This window comes from Equus asinus, chromosome 7 (genome assembly GCF_041296235.1).
Source record: "Equus asinus isolate D_3611 breed Donkey chromosome 7, EquAss-T2T_v2, whole genome shotgun sequence".
Classification (NCBI taxonomy): domain Eukaryota; kingdom Metazoa; phylum Chordata; class Mammalia; order Perissodactyla; family Equidae; genus Equus; species Equus asinus.
This window is the reverse complement of record NC_091796.1, coordinates 84726416-84740650: the sequence shown is the minus strand read 5'-3', so window position 1 is coordinate 84740650 and position 14235 is coordinate 84726416. Positions and strand designations below refer to the sequence as shown.

The following is a 14235-nucleotide window of genomic DNA, read 5'->3' as shown; positions in this document are numbered from 1 at the left end:
CTGGGATTCCCCAGCCCCCTCTAGACCCTGAACCCCTTGGATACGCAGCCCCTCTCCTCCCTGCCAAGTATGCCTTGGTGTGAATTAGAAAAACTAGGCTCAGATCTCACCTACCCACTCAACTAGGCACTCTTGGTCAGTGAACAACGTGGACAACTGTATAAGTAGCTTACCAGCATTTCAGCCCAATGCCCAAATTTTCTCAAAATATATCCAAGCTTTCACTTCATATGTACTGAAGGCTCCTCCATGCCTGGCCGTGTGTTGCAGACTCACAAATGCATCAGACCCACGCCCTTGAGGGGCTCAGGATGGAGAGACAACTCTCATATAGAGGTGGGAAGGAGGGTTTAATTCTCAAGGCTACCTTCTCCTTGGCAAGGGCATTTCTCTACAGACCAAGGATTCAAAGAATGAAATGAGACCCCAGCGATGAGACACACCTTCAGGCCTGGGAAACTGTGCAGACCTAGCCATTCCCTGGTGGCTGGAGGCTTGCTGTTCACTTACCACTGCAAGTGGGCTGCACTGGCCTAGGAGTTACGTAACTGAGTCCCTGTGCCGCGCGGGGCATCCTGAGCCAAAGGTCTGAACCTGAAGCAACTCCCAGGTGACCACAGGTGCACAGGCCTCCTTGGGGAGCCAGTTGGCCGGGGCCTGGGGAACTGCCACGGAGGCAGCTAGCAGAGCCCGAGCCACTCTGGCCTCTCCTGGGCTCTGCAGACCAGATCCCCTCCACGTCCCACTTTCCTGCGGCATCGCGAGCAACTGCAGCACAGCCAGTGCAGCCCCAGCTCCAGCTGTTCACAGCATGTGCGCTGACTCCGAATGGTCCAGAACATTCCCCCAACTCCCACAGCCAGAGGGCCTGCTTTCACGGGCATGGCTGCACTCCCCAGCACTCCCCGGGAGAGGAGCTGCCCCCTCGTGTGGTCTTGGGGACCCGGCGCAGCCACCCACAGAGCCCCCTTGACCCTGAAGCTTGGCTGCTTTCAGCATCGGCTCCGTTTCTCTCCTGACCTCACGGGCGCCTGCCTCGCCCGGTCAGCCATGTTGGCCGCTGCCGTGGTCCCAGTTTCTCCCAGGCCTGGGGCACAGTCCTCTCCACCAGGGCCCTTCCCCTTGGAAAACGAGTGCTCTCTGTTTCCTGCTTTTAGCTACTCCAGTTAAAGCCCAGGGGCCAGGGGCCAGCAGGGAAAAGCAACAACCTTACACTCCAGGCGTAAAACTCACATGCCCCTACCTGTGGAGGTCGTCTGAAAGGATGGAAATTCGGACAGGGATGTGCCTGCGCGCATGGAGCAGTGAGGAAGAAATACTAAAAAGAGCCAATATTTATTGAGCACTTACTGTCTACCAGTCTCTGTTTTAAGTACTTCATGTTTATCAGTTTTTTAATCTTTACAGCAATGCAATGAGGGGGGTCACTGCAGATAAGAAATCTGAGGCACAGAGACAGTAAGACACTTATCCGGGGTCACACAGTGGGGACAGGAAGCAGCCAGGCAGTGGTGTGGTGGTAACTGTTCAACAACTGGCTGGGGGCGAGCCCTGATCTGCAGCATTTGCCGATTCCCATGATGGAAATACTCCAACCGTCACCAGTTTCAAGCTACGAACGAGACATCACTGAGCACAGAGCTGGGAAGAGATGGACAGTCACAAACTGTCACACAGAATTTCTACCGTACGGACACATTAGAGGGAAATTTACTTCAGGAACATAAAGGTAATAAGATCTTAGGAAGTGATGAGTTTTGAGGACTTAATACCTTTGTTTTTAATACAATGTATTTAATTGTAAGTTTAGATAATTTCATTTTTCATAATGGTGGTGTTTAACAATCAGCTCACAAAATTCCTGAAAATTTATCGATCGGCTCTCCCAAGCCAGTTTGAGCTGGTCCCAGCACACCACTGGGGCCAGGATTTAGACTCAGTCTGGAGCCAGCGAGTTTCCTCCAACCCTACACATACTGCCCCGAGAAGGGCACGGGTGCCCAGGTAGCCGGCCATCTCTGCCCCCACTGATGAGTGACGCAACAGACCAGCCCCTTCCATGGCTCCCCTCTCCCTCTTATGGCCCCTGGAGTCCCCTTCGCCCACTTCCAATCTCCCCAAGTTAGCTCCACCAGCATTTATTAAACATCTACTCCGTACCAGGCACTGTCTTAGGCACTGAGGACACAGACATGAGCTTACACTGTAGGGGCTCAGGATCTAGTGGGAGAAGATAAGCATATATTCAAATCCAACAGATTACAACCAGTCAGGGGTCCAGGACTGCAGCTGCGAGAGAGAGAGAGAGATTAATTCCCCCCGGGAGGGGTCACAGATGGCTTTACCCACAGTGGGAAACATGAGTGGGGTTTTAAAGGATAAATAGAAGTTCACCAGGCAGACTAGGGGTTGCAGGGTAAGCAACAGTAGGAACAGGAAAGACTAGATCTGAGATGTATATTTAGGTCAAAGTCGTGCAGACCAAGGAGGGGACTGGACAATGAAGAGAAAAGGAAGGAGGGAAGACACGCTCCATATCTTGGCTGGGGGCCCTGTGTCAAGGGAGGGGGAGGTAAGGGAGACATGGGAGAAGTGGGTTTGGAGGGCGAGGCTGCGGCCCTGTTTTGCATGTGCTGGCGTGAGGTAGCCCTGGGAATCCAAGTGGACCCTGAGATTCCGACTAGACGTCCTTGGAGAGCAGCGATGAGAGCACAGGGGCAGGGCATGCAAGGGGCGACAATGCAGGCTGCGAAGAGAGGCATTCAGCCTCAAAGTGCGTCTAGGACAGATTCCCAGGGAGGAAGGACAGGGGTCAGACCCTCGGGGGCCCCTGGAGGTTGGGCGTGGCCTTGGAGGATAAGGTTAGAGCCACCACAAGTTCACTTCTCCAGTGTCCCCTGTGCCAGTGACCCAGGCAGAGGGGGAGAGAGGCCCAACTCAGTGTGCCAGCTCTCACATCCGCCTTTTCAGGAACAAGACAGGGGGCCCAACTTCCCCTTCCACCTCCGCCCCAAACTTGACCTTTGTGTCTGACCCATGCAGCTAAGAAGGGGTGTTCTGAAAGCTGGGATTAGAAAGCTGAAATTCTAGATGCAGGAGTGACAGACAACATGGGAGTGAGTGGTGCAGGCACGCAGCCAGGCAGCCCCTGAGCAGATCCCAGCTGTGCCAGCTGTGTGACCTCGGGCAAGTGACCTAACATCCCTGTACCTCGGTTTCTTTACCTGTGACACGGGGAGGATAATAGGACCTACTTCCCAGGGTGGTTGTGAGGAAGCAATGAATTAACACCTGAAATGTTCTCAGGGCAAAGCCCGGAATACAGTAAGTGCTCAATAAATGTCAATGACTGCTATTATTACTATTATTACGGTTGCCCACCTCTGACCCTATGGTTTATTTTTAGCTCTCTCATCTCCCCCAAAACTCTTCCTCCAGCAAACCCTAAAGTGATCCCCAGGGAGTTAGGTGTCTTGGGGAAGAGAATCTGAACACAGGTACGGGGCTCTGAAAACGGTGCTGGCTGCGTTGCTCCTGCATTCCCAGCAGCTGGGAGGGTTTCCTCAGACTGAATGAGGCCTGAGCACCTTCCGGCCTTTCTGCAGGTCCGGCAAGCCACTGCGGCACTGAGCACGGTGTGTGCATGCGTGTGTGCACGTGTATAGATGTGTGTGTTGGGAGGAGGCTGCCGCACCACACTAGGAGGCAGCTGCAGTGCTAAAGAGCATGGAGCACGAAAGGCAGTTCCAAAACCAGAGCTGCTTGCTGAAGTCGAACGGGAGTGCTCCCCACTCCAGGACCCCGAGTTTCCGCAGGCTTGCCAAACACTGGGATCCTCACCCTCCTTCCCACCTTCTGAAGGCTCCGTGGTGGGACCGGCACCCGAGAGGTGCAGTGCCATCGAGGGCCTGTAGGGGGCTCTAGAGCTCTTCCATTTCCCACACTCTGGGCTGTGAGGGGACCTCGCTTAAAACAATGGTTGTGTTTACCCGGGCTGGGAGACTATGCTGCTCTGAGAGGTGAGCGAAGAAAAGCTGGGGTTCGCTGGTCCCCCGCTGGTGAGCCCCAGTTCTTCCATGCTCCTAACTGGCTGTTTCAGGTTCAGCCCCGTGTCCTCCCTACTCCACCACTGAACATGATTTGGGCGGTTTCCCCCACAGCCTCCTAGGGGACGCCTCCAAGGAGTCAGCCTCCTGCCCTTGTGTGGGAAGGCAGGGAGAGGCGCTGTTTTGGCTTCCAAGGTGCAGCAAGGGTAGCTTCCCGTTACTGGGGTCTCAGGTTCCAGCAGTCCAGCCCCTCAACCTGCTTGTCAGGGAAACATCATGCAGAGACAGGTACCGGAACAGACTCCGCTTACCCTGTTCTCCCTAAGGCAAAACTCAGTGCTCTGGGTGCTATGTTACGAGACCTCATTCAGCAGGTTTATTTACCTAATTGCAACTCCATCAATCTATCTGGATCACGGAAATCACTTGTACCCAACTTTCAAGGACATCACCAACCTAAGGGGTTAATAGGGGCAAAAAGTTAAAGACAGTCATTTAAAAAACAACTTGAAAAAACTAAACACATCGTCACTCTCTTGGGCTTCATCAAAAGCAGAAAAAATAAAGGAAATGTGTGTTTCTTAATCAGACCAGTTTAAGAAAAACACCAACAGATAGAGTGGCCAGATTTAGCAATTACTGCATGGGACATACTTATACTAAAAAAATTATTTGTTGTTTATCTAAAATTCAAATAATGGGGTGTCCTCTATTTTATTGAGCAACTCCACCCACGGTCGGAGGATCTAGGGATCCATTCAAAGGAAATTTCCTATTCTAATTCCTTCTCTGATCCCCTTGTGTTACATATGGAAACCCAAGCCACGTTGATCACAGTAAATGAAGTAATCAGTTCAAGCACCCCAATCTCACTGCTGAGGATTCTCATTGTGAGGCTGTCAAAGGAAGGAAAACTAACTTCCAACAGATAACATCAAAGAATGACTAAGAACACAGAACATTCAGTGTACACCCACTCTGTGCCTGGCACTTGTGAATTACTTCCGTTGAATCTTCACAACAACCCTGGGAGGTAGGTACTATTAGTGGAAACTAAAAAATGTATCTGTAAGTCTCATTTCTGTGGTTCTTGCAAAGGCATGTAAATTTCTGGTCAATTACTTCCCAGAGACAGAAAGGGGAGGAAACCCAAGGACTCTATCCCATCCACAAACCAGCTTACTCATAATGCAATGCCAGGTCTGTTGCTATTTGGTTATGTGCCACTTACACGGGAAACTGTCTTAATTTCAGTGAATTATCACTGGCCTGGGGTGTGGGATTGTGGGAGAGAAGTGGGTGGGACACCCACAACAGTCTTCAGTAAATTGGCCTTACAACTGAGGAAGATGCGTTACACCTCAGGATAATAAACAGCTCATTTGCTGTGAATAAAGGCACGCTCAAGCCACCTGGAATACTCGGTGACAATGACACGCAGATTCCAAATGTTCTCTGTAAGAAAAAACACCCTTTCTCCTAATCCTTCTTAAACTCAACAAGACTGATTGGTTTTTATTATTCATGAATTAATTTTTTACTCCGGGTCCAACAAGGGAATTGAAGCTATAATGTTTCTCACCGATTGAGAGGAAAAAGCTGATCTAGACCCGAGCGGCACAGCCAGACTCTTGCTGGGGTTCCCCGGGGGTTGGATGTTTTGTTGTTAAATCAGTTAATAATCAATTAATAATCCAAAGGTTTGGGGTTTTTTTTTTCTTTTTGGAGGAAGAAAAATTGAGTAAGAACACAAGTAAGAATATTAACATAGAAAAAATGCAGCCTGCCACGGGACCCCGGTATATGAGGTGCCTCCTATTATATTAGGCTGGGGTATTAGGCTGCCTCCTTTTTCCAAGGCACATGTACAGAAAAAAAGGAATGAGAGAGAAAATAACAAAGGCAGAGCCGATTTCAAAAGTAATGCACAGATGAGCAGAGTCTGCAGATGAGCCGGTCCAGGTCTGGGAGTCGGCATGAAGAGTCAGAAGAGGGGTCACAGGATGCAGAGGGGTCAGCTCCCTGTGCCCTCCCTCTAATCTCTGCCCCCAGAGGGCAGGCTGAAGTACCCAGGAGCAGCGGACACCAGCCTCGGGGAAGCTGAACAGCCGAGAAGGCAGCCAGGGGTGGCCAGGTGACTTTGCTTCTGTCTTCACACAGCTCTTTTCCCAGCTATTCACACGCGCCAAGTCCTAACCCCTCTTGTCCTCTGTCTGCCTTTGGTCTGCAAACCTCTCCTGAGATCGCGGCCAGAGAAACCAAGGAACAAGAGGGGACCAAGAGGCTGAGCATGGGCATGAGCCTCAGAAGCTGGTGGCATTGGGGTCAGACCTGACACAGCATCCTTTACAAGAAACATTTCTCCCCTCTGAGTTCACAGGCAACACACCCAGCATTTCTCAGGGGGTCCATGTGGCTGACACCATATTCTCCTCTACCCGTCTGTTCGTATTTCAGAAACCAGGCAGTTTTAGCTCCTGGATGAATTTGGACATGCAGACCTGCAGCCTTTGCACATTTACGTTTGCAGGAAAACCTGTTCAGTGGCAAGACACAGCAACCCTCATCCAGTTACCATGAGAAAACTGGTTATGAGAATTGCTTTGCGCTTTTAGGAAAGAAAAAGCTGCAAGCTGTTATGACCGCTATAATTATTACAACATCGCGTGATTGCTATTATATCTGTAAAAGTGGTGTACTTTCTGCCAAAGCTTGTTAGCTTGACTGCTTAGGTAGACAATGTCAACACACCCAAGAGACACATGACAAAGACGGAGACTAAGAGGAAAAGGATAAATACTGCGCTCTGCATGCCTGCTGAAGGCATGTTTTACCATCAAAAGGGAATGTTTTCTCCTGATCGATCAGGAAGGCCAAAACAAAAGCACAGACCAGCTCATTTCCTCTGCCTCACCAAGATCCCAAACTAGAGCTTGCAGCGCTCGCAAGTGAGATGAGAAGAGAAGAGAGAGAAATTGGTTTTGAATAAAGTTTAGTGCTTCCTGATGCCCTCACCCACACCTCCAGTCCCTATCACCTTGTTCCTCGGGTAACAGGCACAACCAACCTGGAATGTGCCTACAAACAGGAGGTCTGTCCCTTCCTTATCATCTCCACCGAAACATGTGAACAGGCCATTGAAGTGGATCAAAGTATTGATGGCTGGAGCAGAACAGCGTGGCCAGTAACAGGCACTCTGCTTTGGGACTTCATCCAACTAATCGTGCTCAGCCCCGAGAAACAGCTCGAACACACCCACACACTCACACACATGTACGCACGCTCAGGTAGACACACACAGACCCACAGACCCTACACTCTTTCCTCCAAAACATATAAAATCAGAGAGAGAGAGAGAAAAGGACAAGGTCAAACTAGGGCATGCTGGAATGAAAATAGAGAAAAAAAATAAGTGAAGACAAAGGAAAATGTTAAATTGTAAGACAGAGAAATCTCAACTAAAACATCACCCTTTACACCCCCCCATGCTCCCCCTACAGCATTCCCTCACCACTGTATTTCCTTGTTCTTTGCCCTTCGGAAACCAAGAACATGAAAAGGCCGGTGATGCTCAAAAACCTCTTTCCGTGTATCTTTTTAAAAAATATAAACCAGGTAAAAATACCAAAAACATAAATCTTTGTAAAAATAATTTTAAAAATTAATAACAAAAAAAAATAATTGATAAATTCAAGTTAATTCAAGCAATTAAAAAAAAAGAGCCAAGTTAAAATAACAGTATTCCCAGTTTTGAAAGTCAGAGTCTCCTGGATAGAAAGCTTGACGCTAATGGGGCCCTTCACATTCATGCAATTTTAAACGCAGCGTCTCAGTAAACACCAACGGTCAGGCGTGGGGCTGACAGCGGCTGTAATTGGCAGGAGAGGACCCTGATATAGTTTTAAATGAAAATTGATCACATTTGAAACCAGAAGATAAAAACAAAACCTTGTTGGACTTTGTTTAACTGCCTTTTGACCTCTGGATGAAATGACATTGAGAAATAAAATAACATTATCCAGAAAACCATTCCCAGAAAAGGTTCAATGCCGGGGATGCTGGATGACACTACTGAATAGAATATTTTCAAGTCCTAAGGAACAGAGGAGAGAAATTTAAAAAGAGAGAGAGAAGAAGAAGAAGAAGAAAAAAAACTTCTTTGGGACTCCATGCATAGGTTGAGCAGAGCAAAATGAAGATTGTGTTTCTAACCTCCAGGACAACTTCTGTTTTGGGTTTATTTTAAATCAAGCTCATCCACCTCTGAATTAAAGACCTTTAGCCAATGGATTTTTTTTACACCTTGTCCAATTCCATGCTGAAAGTCCCATGGGCAGATTAACGAGTATGATTTTCCCTGACTTAAGAAAACATTTGACCCTTTAAGCTATAGACTGTCAATGGCTGTATCCAGGGAGAGAAGAAGTCGGGAACCCGCAACAGAATTGCCCAAAGGCTCCTTTTGAGAGGGGCCATCTGTTACCCCAGAGAAGGGCAGGACTGCCTTCTCACCCTTTCTGGGGTCTGCCTAACCCTGCCCAGGACAGAAAACTGAAGAGAGGCTCTTAAGAAAGACTGAACTCCTCCAGCTAGCTGCAGGGACAGCCAGCGCTCGGGTCCCTCTGTGTTCCCTTTCACACCATGGAAAAACCCCAAGGTTTGGCAGCCCCCACTGGAATGTGGCCACGGCCTGACCTCAGCCCAGGCAAGGGGTAAGCAGGCAGCAGGGGCTGTGTTTAAATAGCAGAGCCCATTGCCCCCTGTTACTCCCATCTTAAAGGGGAACGCCACAGTAACACACTCTCAAACGTGTGCACACAGCCCCTCCACGGTGGAACCTCTCCGAGGAACGGATGCGGCGTCTCATGTTTCGGGATTCAGAGATATCCCCTACAACAGAGGCATTAACAGCAACAGGAAAGGGCTTGCCGCTCCGTTAAGCCATTGCTTATAAATAAAGGTGCTGTTAAGATCCTTTCTATTCTAGTCCTGATCAGTACAGAAAGGTGCTCTAGACAGGGAGACAAGTACACTCATGGGGGGAAAAAAAAGACCGTGCAGCTCCATGTTTCCCCAATTGTCTGGTTTCTCGGTGTCTTTTGTTGGGTGGTTTGTTGGGGGTCTCTGCTCCCTGAGACAAATCAAGCCCGTGCTCTCCTATGGCCGACCTCTCCACATGTCCCAAGTGGGACCGCCCACAGCTGCCCAGCTCTGTGGAACACTCCCGCAGAAGCCAGGAGCCAGCAAGCACTCATTTCCCCTGCCCACTGAGCCCCAGGAGCACTCACGGGAAGTCATGATGAGTCCCCTTTAGAGCCCTGCTTTCTCCAACAAGGCCCCGGGAGCCACAGATCAGCATGCACCTAAGGTCTTCCCATCAAGCCCTTCCAGAGTGGCCAGGAAAGTGAGGGAGGAAATGCCCCAGAGCAGCCTGCCCCACGGCGTCACACTGTCACAAGAGGCAAGGGTCACTTGTCCGCTGGCCTAGGGAAGAAATCCCCCAACTCCTGACCTCTCCCAGTCATTGCCCTGACATCCCCTCGGAGGAAGGAGTCTGGTTCTGCCACCCGTTATGCAGGACAGCCCTGCCATTATCAGTGGAAGGTCAGCAGCCTCAGCAGAGGCAGAGGGCAGGCTGGCCCAGTGAGGGTTAATCTGGCCGGCCAGCCATCACAGGGGTCACCGTGATGTGCAGAGAAGTTGAACATCACAGTCCCCCAGAGCTGGTCTGCTAATTACATTTGCAATTATAAACACTGCAACCTCCCTCCACAGGGACCAGGCCATACCAGCTGATGGGGCAACCAGCATGTAATCCCACCCCAGGCCACCCCAGCCACACCAGGGGACACTGGAGCCAGCGGAAGCATATGGGTCCCTCCTCCAAGGAATGCCCAAGCCTAGGGTGGTTCCCCGGAGGTCTGCAGGCAGTGGGAGTGAGAAAGGGGAACCTTATCAGAGACGTAGCGCAGTGGGGGGTCACCAGTACTTACAGTGTCAAAAAGATCTTTGATTTATCCCTAGAAATCAGCGAATGGCCTCAAGGGCAAACAGGTAGGATGTGGGCTCAGATTTGTCTGGTTCCAGTCCAGACTTGAGCTGTGCCCTTCTCTGCTTCCTGGCATGGTCTGTGGACCCTCCGTTCGAAGCCCCCTTCTGGGCCCACGCACCCTCTAGGAACTCTAGCAGCTGCGAAGGACATCAGACGTTGAGAACTCAAGCCCTGCTGCAGTCTCCCACGGGAACAGTCAGTCAAGAGCCACCAGACTCCAAGACAGAAGCTCCCAGCGGAGCTGCGAGGAGTTCTGGCTAATTCTGGGCAGAACTCTTGGTCCAGTTGGAAGAGCATCTGGAGGGCCTCTGTCTCAGGGAGGGAAGGACAGGGCCGATGACGGCGGCAGGGTGGGAAGGCAGTGGCGGGGGGTCTTCAGGGTGTGGGCTGGGCCTTACTTTGAAGGAGTGGATTATGGTCTAAATATCTGCTCTTCCTTCCCCTTAAATGAGAACCACAAATAATTTTAAGCACCTGGGAAGACAAGTTGTAGAGAAGGGCACTGCAGAACCACGTCAAGAGCATCCTGTCTCTCATCTGTCTTCTGAATTCTCGCTCCTTTGGAGTCCTGCTCCTTCACACAGTCGACTCCGTTGCCCGCCTGCAATGCACACGCCTTCTGGATGGCTCTCTCTCTCCCACGCACACCCTTCCTTTGGCCTGCTACACTCGTCTAGATCTTCCCACTTCCAAGCGCTCAAAGGAAACAAGGCATTTTGCAGTGGATGGAAAAAGGAGACAAACTTTTCCAATGACTTTAGATTAGCTTTAAAAACCATTTGGCAAAATACCCAATTATCAGGAACACGAATCAAGCACACAGGACAAAATTACAAGGGTCCCTGCGCTGGGGCCAGAGCACTCTGAGAAGGCAGGGTTGTGACATGAAATGCCTGTCACTGCCACTTCCCTCGCAGCGCTTTCCCCGAAAGTCCCCTCTGTCCCTAGTCTCGGACTAAATGGAATATTTATTGATCACTCCAAATCAATAGAAGGAAAAGGTTTCTGTTTGGTGGGCCTGGTTGTTTCTTCATATGTTTTTTTAGGAAACATCTTTTCCTATGTCCTAATTATTGGTAAAATAGAGGATTGTTTCTAAAATGAAGGGAGTTGGGGAAATAATAAGCTCCAAGAGGAAATTTCCAGTTGATGTCAGGATCTCACTGAGCCGGAAAGGGCCTTGGCCAGGACCAGGGCTCTCCACGTTGACCCACTGTTTCCTCCTAGCTCATCGCTCTCGGGCCTGACCAAGTCCACCCTCCTATCGCTCCAGCCTCTTCCACGCGGCCCACACCTCCAGAAGAGTGGCAGGCACATAAAGCTTTATTTCCTAGAGCCCCTCCCTTGGAAAACCAAGACTAATGTCCTCACTCTGATTTATTTTTAAATGTACCATTAAAAATTAATTTCCCCCTTTGTTTTTCTCTGGGTCACCGATTCTGAATTACCATGTGGCATTTTTTCCTACGTGTCAACCCACATTTTACCTTCAGGACAGTTTGTTCTTTGTTTCTTTAACAACAGCGAAGTGGTCATCAGACAAGCCCCCCCTGCTCCTCAGGTTTTGTACTGAGGGTCTCCAGACGGTTCCGGGTACGGACACATTTGTACACAGGCACACGCAGGCCAGCACTCTCCCTCCCACTCTGGCTGATTATATATGTACATAAAATATTGATTAGAAATGGTAATGGAGTCACCTACAGGATTGGCTACGGGAAAATGAAAATGAAGGAGAGAAAGGTAGGAAGGTAGGAATGTGTGTGTGTGTGTTAATTTCTCACCTGGGAAAGTGAGAATAACACGAGAGGCTTAGAACATGCTCTCTGTATGTTGGCAGGTGAGAAGTCAGGCTGGAAAGTGCTTTCTCGCTGAACTATGGTCCCTGTGCCCTCGGGTTTTCTCCAGTCCAGGAAGGTCGACTAAGCCACATGGGTAGAAACTGTGCACACTAAACCACTCGTGTTATGTTCCACAAGAAACGTCAGCACTGTAATGAACAGATTCATCCTCCTGTCCTTCCAACAAACCAAAGAATTCAGTCCTGCTTGTTACTTTGCCACCAATGGCTCTAAAGCTACTTGTCATGAAGCCCCACAGCTGAGGTCAGAAAGATGCCTCCCCCAAGACACCAGCCTCTGACCTCCACAAGCTCGTCCTTGGAAATTCTGTGCACCTGGACCACAGCAGATGCAAACTCTCACCGGGAAGCACACATCTATATACGGGGCCAGCTCACCCATGCTCGGGGCTGCTGCCCAGCAGGTCCTTGGATTTGAGAAATAGCATCTTACCAGGATCGTTAGCTCCCCAGTGCAGTGAGCGGGTATATTTCTGGCTTCTCCTGTGCCCCATGGACGGAGAAGCTAATTCTTTACAAAGAAACCAGGAAGAGGAGGGAATCCAAACTACTGTCAGGCTTATATTACATAGTAAATGATTCCCCCTTCAAACAGTCCCCACCCCCCGGGCCTGGGCTCCCTCATTCCCCTCTACTGCTTCCCTAACATCCTCTCTTCGCCCATATTTCTCCTCAAACTCAAGCCAGGGTTGCCGTCAACTGGATGAATTACCCAGCTGCTAAATCCTCCATCTCTCCTTGCTTTCCTGGTCAACATAATCAAAGGATGTACTTCCCCACACGAATTTTCATATTTATTGACTATGATTTGAGCCAGGGACAAATACATAGATATTTCGAGCTCAACTAAAGAAGTCACCTCTGAAGAGCGGGAGCCTAAATAATTTAAATATCCAATATTTGTCATACTTGGTAATTTTATGTGAGGAAATGCCCCACAAGCATCAAACATTGTTCACAGCCTCACTTACCCATCCCGGAGGTTTCTCTGGTGGCTCCCACTCCCGCTTTAGGAGGGAGCACGGCCCCACCCCCACCCCACCCCACCGCTCCCCACCCCTCCCCCACCAGCCATACAAGCGGGGATCAGTGTAACCTTTAAAGAGAATGAGAAGCCACTTTTAGAGTTGATGGAAATCTGAATCCATTATAATTAAGGATTCCCCTCATCTCCCAACCCAATCGCTTTCTTTCGACACTCCTGGCTAAATTCTGGTGACACTTAAAGGACCTTGTGCCCAGGGAAATCCTAAAACTAGAACCAAAAAGGTCAGCGTGGAGGCTGGGACAGTCCGGTCATCGACAGGAAACGCTGCTGTGAAGTTGTCTCCTCTCTCTGCGCGTGGTCTCCCCAGGATGGAGGTAGTCTGCGCAGCGAGGGGGGCGGTGAGGCACACTTCCTGGAACCCCACATTATCCCGAGCATCTATTTTAGAGATGTCGTGGTTCTCGGGAGGGGGTTACAAAAATGAAAGGATGGTGGAGCGAGCACTGACTTTGGTAGTTTAGTTTGCTTCAGAAGAAAAGAGAAGGAAGAAGAGGACTAAGTTAAGCAGGTCCGCGAGAACCTAGAGTTCTCATTTTAGTATTATTTTAAGCTTTCCAAGGGGCCACTGCGCGCGCCCACACCCCGACGCCAGGATGCCAGCCCGGAGCGCGGCAGGACACGGAGCGCCCAAGGGGAGACCCGGGCAGGTACCCGGGCAGGTACTCGGGCAGGTGGGGCGACGACCGCGGAGAGCCCTGGGAGGGAAACCCCGGGTGGCCAGAGCAGGACCCAGGAGAGCCCGGGCTGGACGCGCGGTGCAGCCGCTCGCCGTTCGGGGAGATCAGTGCTCACTTTCCCACTCTGCGCGCTCGGCGCGCTGGCCAAGCCCGGGACCCCCGGGTTCCTGGGAATCCGGTCGCGCAGCCCGGCCCACCGCCCAGGCCCACGCCCCTCAGACAACCCCAGATTCCCGGGAGGCGAGCGCAAAGACGCCCCAGGGCACGAAAATCGCGTCCGTCTGACGGGCCGGACGCCGCGTCCCTCAAGCCGGCGAACCAACTTTGCCTGCGCCGCAGCGCCCGGCCGGCTGTCCCTACTCCTGGCGGGATGCGGGCTCCCCTCGCAGGGCGTGCGGGGCGCAGTGCGTCCCGGGCCGCGCCGCTCGCACCCCTGGGCGCCTCGGGTCCACTACGCCGCGTGCGCGCCCTCGGGGCGCCCCACTGGGACCGCGGGGCAGGCAGCGCTGGCCGCCTGCAGTTTCCGAACCCGCGCCGCACGTCCGATTTCG

The 14235-nt window shown here is 51.0% G+C and overlaps 1 protein-coding gene across 2 annotated transcripts in view; it reads right to left on the bottom strand.

The window, feature by feature from the left end:
* The window catches only part of ESRRB (estrogen related receptor beta), a 176178-nt gene that overhangs the window by 98715 nt on the left and 63228 nt on the right, over nt 1–14235 (bottom strand). The gene's annotated exons all lie outside the window — the stretch shown is intronic.